Raw genomic sequence first — 22,633 nt, 5'->3', positions numbered from 1 at the left:
TAGAATGTTCCTGGTCAGCCACGCCGGCCTCCTGCCCCGCCTGCCTGACTTGCGATATTTAGGAATTGCCTGATCTTGTGCTTCTAGGAGGCATCGCTTAAAGAATGACCAGCACTGGTGGACATCGAGGCCTTCAAGAGCAGTTTCCCAGGGGACCTTGCTGACTAGTTCCCTGAGCAGCCTGAAGTCCGCTTTCCCCATATCTAGGGATGAGGTTTTGGTGGCACTTTTCCTTCTGTCACCGTAAATTTTGAACTCAACCACTTCATGGTCGCTATGACCGAGGCGGCCACCAATCACCACATCTCCCACCAGACCCTCTCTGTTTTCTAGCAACAGGTCTAGGAGGGCACCTTTCCTAGTTGGCTCCGTCAGCACCTGCACCAAGAAGTTATCATCTAGGTGCTTCATGAACCTCCTGGACTTGCTCGTGTCAGCCGTGTGGCACTCCCAGTTAATGTCTGGCAAGTTGAAGTCCCCTATAAGGACAAGGGGAGTTAATCTCGAGGCCTCTCTTAGTTCTGTAAAGAATAATTTATCGGCGCTATCGTCCTGGCCAGGCGGTCTGTAATAGACTCCCACAACGACATCCCCTTTATTCGTTCGTCCCTTGATCCTTACCCAGAGGCTCTCAACTTTGCCATTGCCGACCTGAAGTTCCACACAGTCCAGCCCCTGCTTCACATACATCGCCACCCCACCACCTCGCCTACCCTGCCTGTCCCTCCTGAAGAGCCTGTAACCATCTATCGCAACACCCCAGTCACAGGACTCATCCCACCAGGTTTCGCTTATGCCGATGATGTTGTAGTTGCGGGACTGGGCCAGGACTTCTAGCTCATCCATTTTATTCCTCATACTGCGTGCGTTCGTGTAGAAGCACTTCAGGTGCGTCTCCTTACACTCAGCACCTTGTGGATCTGACCGAAGGACCTCACTGGCACACAGCCCCTCTGATTCTTGTGTACCATCCCTTAGGTCTTCACCGGCGTGTCTAAAGGGTTTTAGCCCGTTCCCCCTTCAACTCTAGTTTAAAGCCCTATCTATCAGCCCTGCCAACTCCTGACCAAAGATCCTTACCCCTCTCCGAGAGAGGCGCATCCCATCCGGTGCCATCAGGCCCGGTGTAGCATAGACCTTCCCGTGATCAAAGAAACCAAAATTCTGCCGGTCACACCAGTCTCGAAGCCACGAGTTTATGTGAACATCATGCCTTTCAGCTTCGATCCCCCCTATCGGAAGGACAGAGGCAAACACAACCTGTGCCCCTGATCCTCTAAGTAGTCGCCCCAAATCCTTAAAGTCTCTTTTGATCGCCTTCGGACTTCTCGTTGCTACTTCATCGCTACCAGCCTGAAAGACCAGTAGCGGGTAGTAGTCAGTGGGCCGTACCAGGCGCTTGACTTTCTTGGCAAAGTCTCTCACCCGAGCCCCAGGGAGGCAACAGACTTCTCTGCGGGTTGGGTCTGGTCGGCATATCAGTCCCTCTGTCCCTTTCAGAAGGGAGCCCCCCATAACAATAGCCCTTCTTTCTTTTTTGAAGGATGATGTGGCAATGCGATGTGTAGGTCGCCTTGTCTTAGGCGCCCCCTCCAACTGGGACGGGTTTTTATCTACTTTGTCATTCAGATTGTCTTGTTCTAGTCCTTCATATCAATTATTTAAGGGTAGATGAGAAGGTGAGGTGGGCAGAGAGAGGGCTCGCCTACCACCCCGAATAGGCACCTGCCTCCATTCCCCCCCTTGATCTAGGTCTCCTCCCGCTGCCTGGCAGGAGGAGGGAACCTCCGTCTTCTGCATAATAGGAGACGCCTGTGCTGTGGCAGGCTCGTGAGCCTGCCTCAGAGAGGGTAGAGTGCACCTCCACCAGTCAATTTCCCCCTCTGATTCCCTGATGCTCCTGAGCCTGTTCACCTCCTCCCAGAGCTCCGCTACCTGGCGGAGCAGTTCTTCAACCTGGGCACACCTCCCACAGGCATACCCACCACTGCTGTCGGAGACCGACAGAATTTCCCTAATCTTTTGTCTGGTCATCAGTATTCCTTTTTCTGATGAGCAGATTTAGGAATGTTTTTGAAGACTTCCCAAATGTAACAACAGGTAACCTGAAAAAACTTCAATATTGTTTATTCATAGCCCTCAAAAATAACCTATTTTTGCTACATGCAGCCATTTCATCAAAAACAAATTATAAAGATTCATTATTTTGAGCCAAGACAGCCCTCAAAGTGTACATGAATTTACCTAAATCAGTAAGGAAGGTATATGAGTTTATGAAAGCAAAATTTGGTTCTGTGGCTACAAGCTAACAAGGGAGTTGTTAAGCTAAGGTGCATTATAGGCACACACACATATATATATCATGCTATAGAGCTGCTGTCCCACTTTAAATCGAATTGTGATTTTTCAATGGGACTTCTTTCATGCACTTCATGTCCTCTCTTCCTTTGTGAAAAAATGATTATATATTAGTAGAACTTACAACTAAACTCATTTATCATAAGTGATTATGTCTTAGAAACCCGTGGAATATACACACATTATCCTGAGTTATGACTTAAATTTTCCTAAAGGGTTGAGAAATTGATATATTTCTTTTTTTAATAAATAAATAAATAAATAAATAAATAAATAAGTATCTAGGAATAACTGATAATGTGTCATCAACCTAGGGAAGAAAACAAGAAGTAAAACATTACATTAAAAATCACTAGGAAGGAAAAAAAAAAAAAAAAAAAAAAAAAAAAAAAAAAAAAGGAAACCTGCAAAGACATTTTATGCAAGACATTCTGTTATTTTGAGATGAAAATAATAATAATAATTAATAAATAAATAAATAAATAAATGAGATGCAATGCAACAAAGCTGTTAATAAGCTGTCAGATATAGGAAATGTCTTGAATAGTTGAGATTTTTAAGTCATTTTAAATACAATGAACAGTATTTAACAGGAGAAACACTCTTTAAATCTTATTCCTTTTGGCAGGATTTTCTAATGAAAAGGTCACTACTACAGTGTTTTTCATTTCTCTTCCTCTTCACTGATTTTACTGTTTATTTATTCTCTGCAATTGGTGGTAATTGGCTCAATTGTGGTATTCTTTAAACTCTTACCTAAAGGGAAAATGTACCCCTATTTCCCTCTCTGCTGTAGGGTACCGAAAAAAAGACTAGAATACAACCTATGCTTTTACATAAACTATGTCCATGCTTCTACTGTAGCTCATTTTTAAATCTGCAGGTTTTGGTAATGTATGTTATAGATTATGTAGAAATTTCTATACGTTATATTACATCTATTACAGTCCCTGTCTTGGCAAAGGGGAATCTTTGGGTGTTTGTTTTTCTTGCATACGACATCTAATAACAAAGTCACTAATTAACTGTCTTACTAATGTTTTTTTTGAGAACTGGATATCAGTATCAAAATGGATTTTTATATGTTCTGAACAAATACACTAGGTTGTCATTTAGTTTTACAGAGGAAAACAGTTATAAAATACTGTCACTTCTATGTAAGTAAATTAAATACCTAGGATCATAGTAATGATCATAGTGTCGATACCACTATCATCGGCCTTGCTGTGGTTGGTGATACAAGCTGGTGTATTGGCCTCATCTAGCAGATACAGAGTATATTAAACCATTCTTTCTTTTTTATTTTTTTAGATATATAAATGATATTATCCCACAGTTCCACTCACAGTCTCACTCTGTGGGATGCCTGCGTCATATAATCTTCTCACACAACCTTTACCTTGAAATCACTTTCACACAACAGGGATTTTAAAACTGAAAAAAATATTAATTCTACTAGATAAGCTTTTTTCAAAGAAATATCTCATCTTTTCTGCTTCTGTCCTAGAGCCCTAGAACTGCTGTGTACGTTTGTCTTTTTCCTCCACTCCCAACAATTTATCCAGCCAGTCCATTTTTATTCAAGTATTTTTATGATATTGACAAATTTTATATTTATAGACAAATAGTCTATAAGACAGTGACACCCTGAGTCATCACACTCAGATCAGAAGCCTCCTTTTCAGGGAAGGAAACGTCAAAGTGAAGTGTGAGAAAAGTCTTTAGTGAATATTCATTTAACCATCCTATAAGGAATTTGAGGGCTCCCAGCTATTCCATTGATAGATTGTCTGTCAATATACTTGAGCTATGACAGTCTCTCTCTTTTTTTATCTATCTATATTTTTTTTTAGTGGAAATAACCATAAAATTAATAGAATATAGATGAACTGAGGAATTTGAATAGAGATTTGAAGTGTGACTTACTGAGAAATAAACAAGGCAAGCAGGAGAGGCTGTGACAGAATGGGTGTGTTATCACAGTTAGGTCATTTGGTCACTCAACTAGAGTTTGAACTCTGATGTAACATCTTAACAAATAAATTTTTAAAATAGATAATCAACCTGATGACTAACTTAGCCATACCGTACAGTGTGGCAGAAAGTGAGATTTCAAGGCATTAAAAGAGATCTTTAACTCTTAGTTCATTGAAAGAGGTCTACAGACAACTTCTGATGAAGTTGGCATGTGAGGTATTGAGGTAGATATCAGTGGCGGCCGGTGTAAGACAGAATCAGAGATATGGTTCAACAAATAGAAAGACTGGTTAGAGAAAGGATTTGAGATCAGAATGATGACTTCAGTGCTCTTAGGTTTCAAGTGGCTCAAGAGCTACAAATAGAACAAGATTTAGGTGTTTCTGCATGTTCCTACATGTTCCAACCAGAAAGATCCCTGAAACAGTCTGGCTAAGAATTCTTTCTTTATTTAAATGACAAATTAAATTATACTTAATCTTGTTGTCCATATTTTATGAACACATTGTTATTTTCCTAGCTTAGTTTTAAAGGGAGAACAGGTTGTTGTTCTCAACCAAGTAGTAATGACATCAACTGTCTCCAGTTCTGTGATTTGTCCTTTTTGAATAGCTCATGCATAAGTTCAAATTCTCATTTCCAGAACTGCAAGGAAACCTTCCCGGAATTGGAAAGGTAACCTTCTCTAAGCTAAAAACAGTTCATCCCAATGTGTATGAAATGGAAAAATAAATAAATAAATAAATAAATAAATAAATAAATAAATAAGTGAGATATTTTATTTGCCTCGGTTTTTGTTTTTGCAAAGGCTGGTCTCAGGCCTCCCGGCTTCCTGTTCTCAACTGCGTACATTAGTGAACAGAGTAATGGCATAAATAGAAAAAGATAGTGTGAGTATTCTTAAGAATACCTGACATACACAAGTCCATGGGAAAGGATGGGATATATTCAAGGGTGCTGATGTATCTGACTAACTTTGCAGGCAATGTATCTTTGAAAACTTGGAGCAATTGAGGAGAGGCTTTCTTTCCTGCAAAAATGTGTACATCACAACCATCTTCAAAAAAGGCACTAGAAGGACTTAGGGGACTATAGTCTGGTTAGCCTAATTCTCCCTGGAAGGATTATGGACCAAATAATTTCTGATCAGAGGGATCAGAAGGATTTCTTTAAACTAGGTAGGAAGGGGGATGGGGCTGAGGCTAGGATTGTTGGGGCTGTGCCAGGGGGAACAATGGCAAGGCCGGAGGATAAGGCAATGGCCCAGCTGAAGTGCATCTACACCAATGCACGCAGCATGGGTAACAAACAGGAGGAGCTGGAAGCCATCGTGCGGCAGGCAGGCTACGACTTGGTTGCCATCACGGAGACGTGGTGGGACCAGTCTCATGACTGGAGTGCTGCAATGCCTGGCTATAAGCTCTATAGAAGGGACAGGCAGCATAGAAGGGGTGGTGGTGTGGCTCTCTATATTAGAGAGTCTTTCGAGGTTGTAGAACTCGAGGTTGGGAATGACAAGGTCGAGTCCCTTTGGGTTAGGATCGGCAGGGACAACAAGGCTAGTGTCCTGGTCGGGGTCTGCTATAGACCGCCGAACCAGGATGAGGAGACGGATGAGGAATTCTACAGGCAGCTGACAGAGGTTGCAAAATCATCAGCTCTTGTACTCGTGGGGGACTTCAACTTCCCTGACATATCCTGGAAGCACAACACAGCCCTGAGAAAGCAGTCTAGGAGGTTTCTGGAGAGCGTGGAAGATAGCTTCCTGACACAGCTGGTTAGTGAGCCTACCAGGGGAGGTGCCCCACTAGACCTTCTCTTCACAAACAGAGAAGGACTGGTGGAGGATGTGATCGTCGGGAGCTGTCTCGGGCAGAGTGACCACGCAATGGTGGAGTTCACTATTCTTGGCGAGGCCAGGAAGGGGACCAGTAAAACCGCTGTATTGGACTTTCGGAGGGCTGACTTTGAACTGCTCAGGACACTGGTTGGTGGAGTCCCTTGGGAGGCGGTTCTGAAGGGCAGAGGGGTCCAGGAAGGCTGGGCGATCTTCAAGAGGGAAGTCTTCATGGCGCAGGAATGGTCTGTACCCACGTGCCCAAAGACGAGCTGGCGGGGAAGAAGACCGGCCTGGCTCAACAGAGAATTGTGGCTTGATCTTAGGAGGAAAAAGAGGGTTTATAAGCTTTGGAAAAGTGGGCAGGCCACTAAGGAGGACTTTAAAGAAGTAGCGAGGCTGTGCAGGGACAAAATTAGGAAGGCCAAAGCTCATCTGGAGCTCAATCTGGCTACTGCCGTTAAAGATAACAAAAAATGTTTCTATAAATACATCAACACAAAAAGGAGGACTAAGGAGAATCTCCATCCTTTACTGGATGCGGGGGGAAACTTAGTTACAAGAGATGAGGAAAAGGCGGAGGTGCTCAATGCCTTCTTTGCCTCAGTCTTTAGCGGCAATACCGGATGTTCTCTGGATACCCAGTACCCTGAGCTGGTGGAAGGGGATGGGGAACAGGATGTGGCCCTCATTATCCATGAAGAACTGGTTGGTGACCTGCTACGGCACTTAGATGTGCACAAGTCGATGGGGCCGGATGGGATCCACCCAAGGGTACTGAGGGAACTGGCAGAGGAGCTGGCCAAGCCACTGTCCATCATTTATCAACAGTCCTGGCTATCGGGGGAGGTCCCAATCGACTGGCGGCTAGCAAACGTGACGCCCATCTACAAGAAGGGCCGGAGGGCAGACCCGGGAAACTACAGGCCTGTCAGTTTGACCTCAGTGCCAGGAAAGCTCATGGAGCAGATCCTCCTGAGAGTCATCATGCAGCACTTGCAGGGGAAGCAGGCGATCAGGCCCAGTCAGCATGGCTTTATGAAAGGCAGGTCATGCCTGACGAACCTGATCTCCTTCTATGACAGAGTGACGCGCTGGGTGGATGAGGGAAAGGCTGTGGATGTGGTCTACCTTGACTTCAGCAAGGCTTTTGACACTGTTTCCCACAGCATTCTCCTCAAGAAACTGGCTGCTCTTGGCTTGGACTGGCGCACGCTTCGTTGGGTTAGAAACTGGCTGGATAGCCGGGCCCAAAGAGTCGTGGTGAATGGAGCCAAGTCCAGTTGGAGGCCAGTCACTAGTGGCGTCCCCCAGGGCTCGGTGCTGGGGCCAGTCCTCTTTAATATCTTCATCGATGATCTGGACGAGGGCATCGAGTGCACCCTCAGTAAGTTCGCAGATGACACCAAATTAGGTGCGTGTGTCGATCTGCTTGAGGGTAGGAAAGCTCTGCAGGAGGATCTGGATAGGCTGCACCGATGGGCTGAGGTCAACTGCATGAAGTTTAACAAGGCCAAGTGCCGGGTCCTGCACCTGGGGTGCAATAACCCCAAGCAGAGCTACAGACTGGGAGAGGAATGGTTGGAAAGCTGCCAGGCAGAGAAGGACCTGGGAGTGATGGTTGATAGTCGGCTGAATATGAGCCAGCAGTGTGCTCAGGTGGCCAAGAAGGCCAACGGCATCCTGGCTTGTATTAGGAACAGCGTGACCAGCAGGGCTAGGGAGGTGATCGTCCCCCTGTACTCAGCTCTGGTGAGGCCGCACCTCGAGTACTGTGTTCAGTTTTGGGCCCCTCGCTACAAGAAGGACATCGAGGTGCTTGAGCGGGTGCAGAGAAGGGTGACGAAGCTGGTGAGGGGCCTGGAGAACAAGTCCTACGAGGAGCGGCTGAGGGAGCTGGGCTTGTTCAGCCTGGAGAAGAGGAGGCTCAGGGGTGACCTTATCGCTCTTTTTAGGTACCTCAAGGGAGGCTGTAGCGAGGTGGGGGTTGGCCTGTTCTCCCACGTGCCTGGTGACAGGACGAGGGGGAATGGGTTTAAGTTGAGCCAGGGGAGTTTTAGGTTAGATGTTAGGAAGAACTTCTTCACTGAAAGGGTTGTGAGGCACTGGAACAGGCTGCCCAGGGAAGTGGTGGAGTCACCATCCCTGGAAGTCTTCAAAAGACGTTTAGATGTAGAGCTTAGGGATATGGTTTAGTGGAGGGCTGTTAGCGTTAGGTTGGAGGTTGGACTCGATGACCTTGAGGTCTCTTCCAACCTAGGAAAATTCTGTGATCTTTACATGCTGGAGAAATGGGAAAAAAAAAAAAAAAAAAAAAAAAAAAAAAAAAAAAAAAAAGTTCTGCAAAGACAAATACAAATTCCTGCCTTTGTGGCAGAATAACATCTGGCAAATGAACAAGCTGGTCAATTAGCTAGAAAGGAGCTTTGCCATAAAGGATGAGGGTCTGTGGGTCTAGTAGATAACAACCTGAAAAATGCTCAGTGGACAGCAACCCTCAATGTGTTTTTGTGGTGATGAAGCCTAACCACACTCTGGTTGCATTAGTACACACAATAGGAAGGAATTGATTATTATTCTCTTCCCAACCTTTCTGAGATCATATCTGGAATTCTGTGCCTAATTTTGGGCTTGCCATAGTAAAAGAGAAAGAGACAAAACAGACAGAGCCCAAATGAGGGTACAATGATGGTTAGGGGACTGAAGCACATGGAATATGACTTGAAGTTGAGGAAGTCAGGAGCAGGTATTTTAGGGGGAGGGTAGAGAAAATTTAAATTGCTGTCTTCAACAAGCTATAGTATGGCTACAGAGAAGTGAAACAGAGTTTTTTGTGGAGATGCACTGCGAAAAAGGTTACAGTCAGAAGCTGCTGCAAGGTCAATTATGACTGGATATAATCGAAGCAATTGTTACAGTGAAGGTGACTGAGCATTGGAACAGGTCTTCCACACAGGCTATGGGATTACTCCCCTTTCAGCACTCAACTGAACAAGACCCTTAGCAACCTGACCTAACTTTAATGTTAGACTTGCTTAGATCAGGAGATTGACCTGGTGAGGTGACCTCCAAAAGCGATGATGTACTCCAGACTGCTTAAACTTTAAGTGTTACTATGTAGTAATTTTAAGATGCAGTGCTCAGTAGATATCAATCAGCAAGTGGGGTACACTGTCCATTAACCGGTAAGAATCACTGACTTATCTACCATGTGACGAACAGTGATGAACAGTCTGGCTGGTGCACTGTGTGATAAATGTGAGAAGCTGTAAACAGCAAAAAATGGATGAACACATGGGAGTTACTTGCTAGACCATGTTATCATCCTGCTTTGCCCTTCACTCTCAGTTGACATTTGCACCGTACAAAATAAGTGGAAAAGGATCATAAATCATAATAGCAACATTTTATTGTTCCTTTGAAGAATAAGTCATCATGGTTTTACTCAAGTGGGCAACTGAGCTCCACCACAGCCTCTCTCTCACTCTTCCTCCTCAGAAGGAAAGGGGGAGAAAATACGATGCAAAGGGCTCAAGGGCTGAGATAAGGACAGGGAGATCACTCAACAATTATCATCATGGGCAAATCGGACTCTGCATAGGGAGATTAGTAAAATTTATTGCCTATTACTAACAAGCTGGAGAAGTGAGAAACAAAGGAAAGAAACAAAACCAACAACAAAAAAAAAAACAACCAACCAAACAAACAAAACCTTCATCCCATCCACCCTCTTATACCTCCTCCGCCCGAGTGGAACAGGGGAATGGGGGAATGGAGACTGTGGTCAGTCTATAGCACTTTGTCTCCACCACTCCTTCATGGTCACTCTCTGCCTTTGTTCCAGTTAGGGTCCCTCCCACAGGATTCCATCTTCCCCAAACAGAGCCTGTGTGGGCTGCCCACTGGCAGCAGCTCTTCAAGAACTGCTCCTGCATGGTTCCATACCACAGGTCCACCCCCCAGGAGCAAACTGCTCCAGCATGAGTCCCACACAGGTGGCAGCTCCCCACAGATCCCCTGCTCCTGTGGGGGCCCCCCTCCACTGGCTGCAGCTCCAGCCTGGGGCCTGCTCCTGCAGGGGCTCTTTGGGCTGCAGTCTCCTCCAGGCCACATCCACCTGCTCTACCGGGGATTCTTCCACAGGCTGCAGCGTGGAGATCTGCTCTATATGGGACACATGGGCTGCAAGGGGACAGCCTGCTCCACCAGGGGCCTCTCCACAGCCCACAGGGGAACTTTTGCTGCATGACTGGGGCACCTCTTGTCCTCCTGCACTGACATTGGTGTCTGCAAGGCTGTTTCTCACTCCTCACTCTCCCAGCTGCTGTGCAGTAGGCTTTTTTCCTTTCTTCAATCTGCTCTCACAGAGGTGCAAACACAGTGGCTTATTGACTAAGCTCTGGCCAGTGGTGGTCCCCTTATTGGGACAGCTTCTGGATTTTTCTCAGAGAAGCCACCCCTGCAGTGCTCAGACCAAAAGATGGACCAAAAGACCAAAGCCTTGCCATGTAAACTAACTACAGTCATTTCCATTAAAGTCACAGAGATTATCATTCTCTATTATGTCTGTTTTACATTGGTAAATTTGTTTATTTCAACAAAATTCCTTATTTCTGTCATTTGGTGTAAAGGAGCGAAGAATCAAATATGTCTTTGTGGAGGTAGCCATTAGGTGCACATATATAGGCATATTTATCACCAGCTCATAGAAATAAGATAATTTCAAAACTCTCCATAATAAAGCCTTATCCCTCTGGAAAACAACAGATATGCAAAGAAATGAATTCTTTTATTCTTAAAAAAAAAAAACAAAAACAAAAAAAAAAAAAACACTGAGACAAAGTTATGCTTTCCAAAGTCAATGTGAATTCTATGTGAATTCTCCTGTTTACTACAGTGAGAGATAAATGGAATCTAAAGTAGTTTGCATAGTTTCATAATATGAAAAGCAACACAAACGTCCTTTTTTAAGGGTTTTATTTCATTTCACTGATCAGTTGCTTGCTCCCTAGTGGCTTTTCTCAGTCTTCATAAGAAGCTTCACATCTTTGGGTCAAAAAGATAAATTACTTAGAAGACAAGTGTTCAAAAAAATGAGCTACTTGACCTAGTGGCAGGCTACAGTCTTGCTGGTTTTCTTTTCCCTTTTAATTATGTTAGTCTGTCATTCTGGTTATGCAATGTGATAAAAGTAATTTTGAAGGCAATGTTAGCCTGTTGTTAATCAGTGTTTTGAAACCTAGGAGGTGCATCAGACAATGATTTAACCAGACACTAAGATTGTATTTCTTGATTTCTATCCAGAAAACTTAGCTGTTTATAGTAGTATAGTAGTACTAGCTGCATAAATAATTCTGAACAAAACAGGCATCCAAAAATCAACAAGCTCTTTTTTTTTTTTTTTTTTTTCCAACATCGTTTTAGTTAGTCGTAGTTCTGTGCATTTAATCACACTTGTTATTGGTGCCATACATCAGCACTCATTTGAATGCCTGAGTTCCTAAGAGAAGTACTGTACACCCTTCGCCACCTACATTTTGCAGCATGAGAACTGTTTGGAACACTCCAGATGGAGCTGTGTGCCTCTTAGGGACATGGCATATGCTACATAGCATGCCCTCCAAACTTAATTTCAATTTATTAATAGACACAGTATGAAACTACTAAAATAAAGCCTAAGAATACATCACATACAGGTCACATAACTGACTAGGACTATGATTAAGGAGAGATCATACCAAATAAACTGTCAGCATGCAAACAGATATATCATTGGTCATAACTATGCTGAATATGACTTCATGTAAGAAGTTTTCAAGCATTAGTGATTTCTGGGTGATGTTTAGGAATGTGTTTCATTTGCTGTGGAAGATATGTGAATTTGATCTTCCCGGTCATTTATCTTAGATCCCTTAGAAACATCTCCAGGACTACTGTGTAATTGACCACAAGCTGAAAACTCTGATAAACACAGTTAAAAACATGACTTTCTCCTGAATGGATTCTAGTGTAGGGCAGCAATGAGAATAGGATGACCAATGACATCACATTCCATTATTTTGTTTGTTTGTTTGGTTGGTTGGTTGGTTGTTTTAATCTTCCTGTCCCAATTCATTAGCTAATCAAAACCAGCAAAATTAGAAGTCTCTCTGTGCATCTGTACTAGTCAACACCTTCTCATATCTGATGCTTTCCTAGTTTGTATTAAGAAGTGTGAATTTCTTCTCAATTACATTCATGCAAGGAAAGCATATTTCTTCTGAGACCAGAGATATATGTGAAGCAACATTCAAATTTATTGGCTGAGGACCTCATTATTTTCTCATCATCATCTTCTCTAGTTTTTCAAAGAAATTCAAAGACATTAGGAAATGGTATGTTTGTCCTTGGTAATATTTCATACTGACTTACACAATAATAAGTGATTACAGCAAAAAGCTCGAGTTTGAGATGCATTAAAACCACTTTATTTCTTTTTGGTTGTGTAAAGTGTCCTTGAAGAATATATGAAATCTAATTGCACTACCTGAAAAGTGTAAAGGTACTCCACTGTAACAGGGAGGCTCAACATACAAGGCCACAGAGAATCAAACTCTTCCAGCTGAAGTTTTACTCCAGATCTCTGAGTAGAAAGCCCCCATTAATGTTTTAGTAAAGCTTAAAAGCTTCATTTTCTGTTGGGAAAACTTAATATAGCATTAAAAAAAAAATACTCAAATAGGCTTTTCACAGGGAAAATGATGTTTTAATGCTTCAAAAATTGCCATGGGGACTTCCTGTTTTGAGAAGGACTTCTAGCACAGCTACCCAATGTTGCTCTAAACAAGATTTTTCTAAAAATTAAAAAAAAAAAAAAAAAAAAAAAAAAGAAGAAATATAAAAAATTGCCTTTTTGGGCGATTTGGGAGAGGCATTGATTATGTAAATTTAAGGTAACATAAATAGTAAGCTTCTGTAGTTAAAACCTTTTTCTTGGTGTTATTAAAGCTATATTGATCTCAGAGGGTATAGGTACTATCAGTGCTGGTATTCAGTACTGCAGTGGAGAACAGGAGGCATTTTTAGGATGTGATTCGTCTGACTTATTTTAGTTATCTGCTTCAAGATTAACCAAATTGCATCTAAAAACATTCTGTATCTCTGCATTGACTGTAAAGGCCTCATAAGGTGATCCCACTGTATACATTTTTACTTTGTCAAATTAATCTACCCATCTTAGAGACTGACATGGCAACATTTCAAGTTTAAACAAGTTTTACTGCGCAATCATCAAAAGACATGGGAGTCAATTAAATTTTGCCCAAATAAAGTGTTTATCCCCTTTTCTCCAATACGTAGACTTCTATCAACATGAGAAGTTGTAAATTGGCTGAGGTTATAAGAATACTTATCAGACTAACAAAAAGATCACATCTCTAATGGTAGGTTCCAAGTAGCTAATGAGGAGTGAAATCTTGCAGAATCTAGATTAAATTTAAATCATACTTAGTTCCTGCATAGTTCCTGAAGGAATCATACTATTTCCTAATATTTTTCTTTTTTTTTTTTTTTTTTTTTTTCATATTCTATACCTTCTACCCTTATTTATGTCTTGCAATACTATTTTGTTTTTGTTGTTGTTGTTATTGTTGGTTTTCTATTTTGAGGAAGGAGTCTTGCCAAAGAATCATTTCATTATTGGAGAGCTGAAATGCTAACTCTCACTTTGCCAGTAACTTAATTTTCAGTTGGTAGCATTTTATAATGTCTTTGTGGAAATGGAAATTGCCAACTATGATCCAGAAGATCAGGTCTCCCGAGAAATTGATTTAAAGTGCTTTTTTTTTTTTTTTTTAAATGATACTTTAAGTGGCAATATCAGTGCTTACTAATTAAAAGAGACAAAATGTAACAAGTACTAGCTGGCTACAGAACAAAAATAAAAATAATTTAAAAATCAACAACAAAAAACTATTCCACAAGCCAAGTTCAATTCTTGTATGGAGCTTGTCTTGGCAATAGAACTGAAGGAAAGCAAAGGTAGCTTTATAAAACTTTTGTGTCTGGATTTGTATCTGTCCTTTGAAGGAGATAGGGCTGCTGTAGCCTTTTCTTCCTTCCCTTAGTAGCAAGCCAAGAAGGAGAAAATGAAATGAGATGATGAGATGATGAGCCTATGAAGAGCTTACTTTCACTTCTGTTGATGAAAAATTCTGAGGTGCAACTTCCATGCTATGTTTACATTCAAGCTCCGCTTTTCTGATCTCATATTTTACTAGCTCTTTATACTGAATAAGTAAATGATCCTGAAAGGTTGTGAAATACTTAAACTTACAAAGAAAAAAAAAAAATTCATTTGTCAACATAAATATGGATGCAGTTGCCCAAGAGTTACAAGAAATTAAAGGAACATAACTTGGGTGAGCTGCCAACATTACAGCAAGCTGAAACCATCTTGGCAACAAAAAAAGGAAAAAGGTAGGTCTCCTGCCTAAATTCCCTTTATAGTAACGGCAAAAATAATTCCAGTAATATTGAGAAAATCTATAGGCTTTTTGAAATTAAAAAAAAAAAAAAAAAAAAAAAAAAAAAAAAACAAGCAAACAAACAAAAACAGTCAATCACTATAAAGTCTCAAATTACATTGGGGAAGTTTAGATTGGACATTAGGAAGAATTTCTTTCCAATAAAGGAACCTGTTCCAATAAAGGAACCTGATTTCCTTTTATGATAAGATCACCCGTATGGTGGACCAAGGGAAACCAGCTGATGTGATTTTTTTGGACTTCAGCAAGGCTTTTGACACGGTTTCCCATAGGATCCTACTGGACAAAATGTCCCCCATACAGCTAAATAAAAACATCATACGATGGGTGAGCAATTGGCTAACGGGCAGGGCCCAAAGGGTTATGGTAAATGGGGCTGTGTCAGGCTGGCGGGCGGTCACCAGTGGGGTCCCTCAAGGCTCCATTTTAGGGCCGGTACTTTTCAATATTTTTATAAACGATCTGGATGTAGGAATAGAGGGTATTTTGAGCAAGTTTGCTGATGACACCAAACTTGGAGGAGTTGTGGACTCAAATGAGGGCGTAAAGGCCTTGCAGAGGGATCTGGACAGGTTGGAGAGCTGGGCGATCACCAACCGCATGAAGTTCAATAAGAGCAAGTGCCGGGTCCTGCACCTGGGACGGGGAAACCCTGGCTGCATGTACAGACTGGGCGATGAGACGCTGGAGAGCAGCCTAGAAGAGAGGGATCTGGGGGTCGTGGTAGACAGCAAGTTGAATATGAGCCAGCAGTGTGCCCTGGCAGCCAGGAGGGCCAATCGTATCCTGGGGTGCATCAAGCACGGCATCGCTAGTAGGTCAAGGGAGGTGATTGTCCCGCTCTACTCTGCGCTGGTGCGGCCTCACCTCGAGTACTGTGTGCAGTTCTGGGCACCACAGTATAAAAAGGACATGAAACTGTTGGAAAGTGTCCAGAGGAGGGCTACGAAGATGGTGAAAGGCCTGGAGGGGAAGACGTACGAGGAACGGCTGAGGTCACTGGGCCTGTTCAGCCTGGAGAAGAGGAGGCTGAGGGGAGACCTCATCGCAGTCTACAACTTCCTCGTAAGGGGTTGTCAAGAGGCAGGAGACCTTTTCTCCATTAACACTAGTGACAGGACCCGCGGGAACGGGGTTAAGCTGAGGCAGGGGAAATTTAGGCTGGACGTCAGGAGGGGGTTCTTCACAGAGAGGGTGGTTGCACACTGGAACAGGCTCCCCAGGGAAGTGGTCACTGCACCGAGCCTGTCTGAATTTAAGAAGAGATTGGACTGTGAACTTAGGCACATGGTCTGAACTTTTGGGTAGACCTGTGCGGTGTCGAGAGTTGGACTTGATGATCCTTAAGGGTCCCTTCCAACTCAGGATATTCTATGATTCTATGATTCTTCATGGTTAAGCATTGGAATGGGCTCCTAAAGTGGCCCAATATGGGGGACTCCTAATGGTGGAGTCCCCATTCATGGAGGTATTTAAGATGTATGGATAGGGCACTGGGGGACATGGTTTAGCGATGAGATTTGGTAAGGGCAGTTGATGGTTGGACTTGATGATCTTGAAAGTCTTTTCTAACTTATAGTTCCATGATTATGTGATTCTTTAATTAACCTTCGTAGTTTACTACTTGATTTAAATTCAAAATATTATATTATTATTGGAAGGGGGAATTGGGATACATGTTCTATGACATCAGAAGAGTGTCCATTCTCCTCTGAGTAATTTTATTGGTTAGTTCCTCTTTCTTCTACATCCTCTTTTCTCACTGATTATTAATTATAAATCTGGATGAGTAGTGGACATGCTTAAACTCTGTATGTGTGTCTGAAGGCAGATATACACACAATAGATCCAGTGATCCAAAAACTTACAGCTATTACAAATTAAAATTATAACTGTTGAAACAGAGGACAGAACAGGACTGAACATGGCAGAGATTGAAATATTGCTGCAATCATAAGCTGGAACATGAAGATGAAATCTAATATGCATTTTGATTTGCCTGAGAAAATACTGAAAACTTGTGGCTTTTTTTTTTCTTTCCTTTGTCTTTAGTTCACTATTCATTCCTCTGGGCTAAGTGTGATCTGAGATGCCTCATCCTGGCTTTCTGATCAGGCAGTGAAATTCCTGATGAATGAATGAAAGGATCATTTTGTCAGAAGAAAGGCTAACTTGAGGATTTCAACTTCTTCAGACTTGAATGAGTCACCAATTCTGTCTACTTTTCCACTGTAGCTGCAGTTAAGGACACTCAATATAAATGCAGCTAGGGAACTTTATTGCTATCCCTTGTAAGTTATAAGGATCATGTTCTTGGACTTAAGGACCTATATTCCAACTAAGTTCCACTGCAGGCATTTGTCTTGGATAAAAACCAAGGTTTTTCTATGTATTGTTTGAAGCAAAACTAGAAATTCAATGCTTTTGCCACATTTTCCCTTTTAGAATCTTTTTCCCTAGCACTGCTAAAATTTCAACAGTTTACGCTGATGTTCCCTGGTGAGCTGAAGGCTGATTTGGGGATAATAAAAATGCTTCAGATTCTTCCAATAAATAAATTGGTAAAATACACTGTCTATAAAAACCTATACTGAATTGTATGATAACACAAAAAATAACCAATCAACCAACCAACAATCTTAATAAACAGAAGCCAATAATCCATATAGAAGAAAGTTATTTGAGAAGTTATAAACAACCCTTGTTTTGGAAGAAGGATTTGGTATTTGGAAGGTGAAGATTAATACACTTTTTGGATTTTCTGGGCAAAAGTATTTATATTTTTAAGTATGCTTCTCTGCTATCCATTTTTTCCCACTTGCTCAATAAAGTATTCCTAGCCAGTTTTCCAAATATGTCTATGTACTGTATATATACTCCATTATAGAAACAATGTCTGACTAAGATAGGAGCCTGACTGAAGAGCCACTGAAGTTGGCTTTAGAATCTAACTGAGGTGTTTCTTACCATTACTCTCTCCTGCTTTTTACAGGGGATAAATAAAATAAATAAATAAAAATACCTCATTTATGTCTGAAAATAAGTATAAATAAGGATGGTTTTCTATGAATATTTCATCCTCAAGCAGAAGATTGTTCTTCACCTTGTCAGGCCTTGCTTTCGAAAGGCCAAGGCTCCCTTTATCAATGCCTTGTTTTGTAGTGGGCCCAGGGGCTCACTACCATACTTCTTCACATATACATATTACATATATATATATATATAAACGACCCATCCCCCCCCCCCCCCAAAAAAAAAAAATATATATATATATATTTTTTTTTGGTGTTTTTTGGTGTGTTGTTTTTTTTTTTCTCCTTTCTGAATTCTTTGTAGGACAACAAATTGAAGATCTTTCCTTTTAACAATTATTTATTTGTGCAGCTGTTACAAGGGTTTCTTTGGATAAAGGCTTTTACTCTCAAATCTTGCTAAATATCTACTGGGAGGAGCTTCACTCACTTTCCTCTATCTTATCAGTAGTACAAAACTATTTCTTGTAATTCTGACTATTAGAAACATCTTTGACTGATTATACTAAGAAAATCTAAACAAAGACAAAATCACCAATAGCTAGGACAGATGCAATTTAATTTACCTTAAAAAAGTTTTAACCCTTTACACCATTGCTAATTAGACACTACTTAAATCAGGACCTAGAGTTCTCATCAAGCAATTGATAACAGAATGAAGGAAATAATCTCATTTCCCATTAATAGTGGCTTTTAGATTACTGATAGAAACTACAGCTTTACATCTGTTGGAAAACTGTTGGAAAGTGTCCAGAGGAGGGCTACAAAGATGGTGAAAGGCCTGGAGGGGAAGACGTACGAGGAACGGCTGAGGTCACTGGGCTTGTTCAGCCTGGAGAAGAGGAGGCTGAGGGGAGACCTCATCGCAGTCTACAACTTCCTCGTAAGGGGTTGTCAAGAGGCAGGAGACCTTTTCTCCATTAACACTAGTGACAGGACCCGCGGGAACGGGGTTAAGCTGAGGCAGGGGAAATTTAGGCTGGACGTCAGGAGGGGGTTCTTCACAGAGAGGGTGGTTGCACACTGGAACAGGCTCCCCAGGGAAGTGGTCACTGCACCGAGCCTGTCTGAATTTAAGAAGAGATTGGACTGTGAACTTAGGCACATGGTCTGAACTTTTGGGTAGACCTGTGCGGTGTCGAGAGTTGGACTTGATGATCCTTAAGGGTCCCTTCCAACTCAGGATATTCTATGATTCTATGATTCTATGATTCTATGATCTGACTGTCAAGGAGTGCATCCATTACAAATCTGGGTTCTAAATATTCTGGAATCAATGAAGGAAAAGAACACAGCTGCAAAGGTAAATCTCTGTCTCATGCCTGATTGCTTGGCTATGTGCAGTTACATGGGAATCGTCCCATGTGAAAGTTCATTCAGCTTTGGAGTGGAGTGGCCAGAAATTCTGAAAGAGAACGAAGGTAAATGTTCATGTCTGACTAGATCACTCTGGGTCCCTTCATAATCAATGTAGAACAATGTTAAGCACAATTCATCTCAGGCTAAAGTTGATATCTACCATAAGTCTTAAATATCAGTGATTTCCTTGATGAATACTCTGATGTCTGATAGTAATTTCCTTGGGTCATGGCCCAGGTGTTGTAGAAAGCATCTGTGAAGGGGTAGGGCAATGAAATAGTAGTTGACATGCGGACAGGTCCTCATGTGTACTTGGTGTAGTGGGGTCAAGGCATTACACAAAGTTATAACAACATTCCTTTCTGTGACAGATGTTACTTTATTAAGTTATTAAATATTGGTTAAAAAAAAAAAAAAAAAAAAAAAAAAAAAAGTCTAAATTGGTAAAAACTTTTGTCAATTTTTTTGCCTTTTTTTTTTTTTTTTTTTCCTGCAATCATCCCTTTGCCTGCAATCATAACTTTGAAAGTCTACATAACTTTTTACCTACAATCATGAATTTCAAAGTAAAGAAAACCCTCTTAATTTAGATAAAGAATTAAACATTAAAGAATTAAATATTTTTCTAAATATATTTGCACTATGTTCAATATGGGCAGTTATCTTTACACTATTTGATAAAACTGTACAGACTGATAAGGATAAACTCAACACTTGATAAATTGCTAGAACAATTAATAAAGCAGATAATCTGTAATCACCTGAAGGAAAATAACTTGTAAATAGGCAACATGGGCTCATCAAAAACAAATCATGCTGAACTAAACACATTTCATTCACTGATAGGATAACAAGCTTAGTGGGCAAGGAAATGCTGTGGACATAGTATGTCTTGATTTTAATAAATAATTTGATACAGTTCCACATGACATTCTCATAAAGAAACTAGAGAAATGTTGATTAAATGCAGTCACTGATAAATACAGTCCAATGCTGGGAGAAAAAAAAAAAAAAAAAAAGCAACAACAACAACAACAAAATAAAACCCACAGAGAACTTATTAATGGTTCAGTGTCAGGTTACGAAGAAGTATCAGGTATGGTCTACAGAGGTCTTTTCCGGGTCATGAGTCCTGAGTCCAATTTTATTTACTATTTTCTCTGTGTGCTTGGAAAAAGAAGTAGAAAGTATGCTAATCAATATATATATATATATATATATATATATACACACACACACACACACATATATATATTATATATATATGTATATATATGTATATATATATATACAATTATATATATATGTATATATATGTGTATATATATATACAATTTACATTTCCTTGGATACTTTTTTTTTTTTTTTAAGTAGTGGCACAAAAAATTAAAACAAAATAGAAAACAGCACAAATCCCTGCAAAAGTTTTATCCACCCTTTGAATTGCCAGCAATGCCGTAAGAAGGTATACTGATTTTTCCTGGACTGTGTGAGTCAGGATAGCTTACTTTCACATAAAAGAATCTTCTGTGTGAATCAAGAGTATTTCACATAAAAAGTTTAGTTTGGATCAGCAACTCAAAGGGCTTTTTGTGAAGCTATGAGCTTCACATTGAAGTAGATGCTAGGATACAGATCAGGATCAACTCCTAATTCTCACCCTTCTGAGAGGCTTCTGGAGTACAGAATGCATGGTAGAGATGCACTTGTTTTTTCTAATCTAATGAATTTACAGTATATAAACAGTGCTGCTAGGATTGGAGATGGGCCTCCAAAAATCTGAAATGATGGATTTTAATCTTCAGTTACATCAAATTGAAATTATTTTAGGTAAGGAGAATCCTAACAAGTAAAAATGATATATTTGATTATCAGTATCAGCATGTGCACGTGTGCACACACACACACATACACACAAAAAGGCCTGATCTAGTTAATCTTTTTAGATTAACTAAATCTAAGTATGTTTGATAACATCACAAAACTATGCATACTGTATGTGCAATAAGAGAGTACTTAGCCAGCTCTGCTTGACAGTTGTCAGGCTTAAGACAGAGCATTCAGTTTTGGTTCCAATTTTTTAAAAAAATAAAAGAAAGAAATGGAAAAGATAGGGGAAAAGCCATTATTGTCTAGAAATATATAAAGAAATATTAGGAGAACAGGGGACATTTACTATTATTAATTGATAAAGATAAAAAACAAATGGTCTAAATCAACAGTGAAAGATTAGAATAAATATTAGACAAAACAGAATACACAAAACTTCAATTATATAATTTTATCAATTGATTCGATTATTTAAATATTTCTGCTATATACAATTTAGTCTTCCATTCTTCATCTATCCAATTATACAAATTTATTTCAATTACAGACACGTTATTTTTGGCCTTCAGTTGTATACATGCTTCTTTACCAATGCCAGAATCTCCATGGAGGGATACTGTAGTAAAAGTCTTTTTCTATGAATATAGTGCAAAGATGCACAAAACTTCACTCAGAGTTTGGTGAGGTACTGGAATAGCTTGTCCAGAGAAGCTGTGAATGCCCCATTTCTGGGAATGTTTAAGGACAGGCTGAATGGGGCTTTGAGAAACCTGGTATAGTGGGAGGCGTCCCTGCCCATGGCAGGGGGTTTGGAGCTATATGATCTTTAAGGTCCCTTCCAATACAAGCAATTCTAAGATTCTATGAAAACAAGTAACCGTAAGTTTGTGGAATGTCAACTGCAATATGCTTTTATCAGCTCCATGCACATTCCAAAGGGTACACAGATACAGAGGCATTTAAACACCAGACAGTAACTGCCCCCTGAGGAGCAGCAGTGATTTCAATTTCTTTCCTGAATAAATACAGAAAGAAGGTGGTGTGGTTTGCCACCTAAGAAGCAGGTGTCTCAACAGACATGTTGACATGTTAGGTTATCATTATCTTTCTCTTACAGGATGGAGAAGTAGAGTCCCATTGATGTTAAGAGCAATTTCTGAATTAACAGCTGATTTTGGAGCCATTTCTGCTGCACAGTGCAGAAATGCTAACATATGTGGGTCAGAAAAAAGCTCACCTTCAGATACAGAGGATAGGAAGACATCTAAGGTAGGTGTTTAATGCTTGTATGATCTCCTTATAGGCAGTATAGATCTTCACAAATGTTTCAAGAGGAAGAGGAAGAAAAAGCAAAGAATCCTTTTTTTTTTTTTTTTTTCCCTGTGTTGCAAAGGGTGTGAGAGGGTGCAGGTATTTTAACTTCAATGGAGTCCTTTTAAACATATTTTTCAGGGCTAGTGTTGGTCAATAAGGTGGAAAGAGAGAGCAAAAATTTGCATATTTGTACTGTACTGTGTGCAGGTGATTAAGAGACAATGTTATTCTGGGCTAGAAAAGAGGCATGGAAGAAGACTAAATACTCTGTGAATGACAGAGTAGCAAGCCTGACAATAAAAACTGAAATAAAATAAATAAACAAAAATGAAAAATAATGATAAAAAAGAGGGAAAATCTAAAAGACATGGAAGTTAGGAAGAAAAGAATAAAAAGACAGA

General features: G+C 40.6%; 1 long non-coding RNA gene across 1 annotated transcript in view; it reads left to right on the top strand.

The window, feature by feature from the left end:
- The window catches only part of LOC311430030, a 74,452-nt gene that overhangs the window by 41,896 nt on the left and 9,923 nt on the right, over positions 1 to 22,633 (top strand). The window contains exon 5 of the long non-coding RNA XR_014688503.1: positions 22,036 to 22,187. This is a non-coding gene — a long non-coding RNA (uncharacterized lncRNA). The remainder of the gene's footprint in view (positions 1 to 22,035; positions 22,188 to 22,633) is intronic.

This window comes from Aythya ferina (genome assembly GCF_964211825.1).
Source record: "Aythya ferina genome assembly, chromosome: 1".
Classification (NCBI taxonomy): Eukaryota; Metazoa; Chordata; class Aves; order Anseriformes; family Anatidae; genus Aythya; species Aythya ferina.
This window is presented reverse-complemented; position numbering and strand designations above follow the sequence as displayed.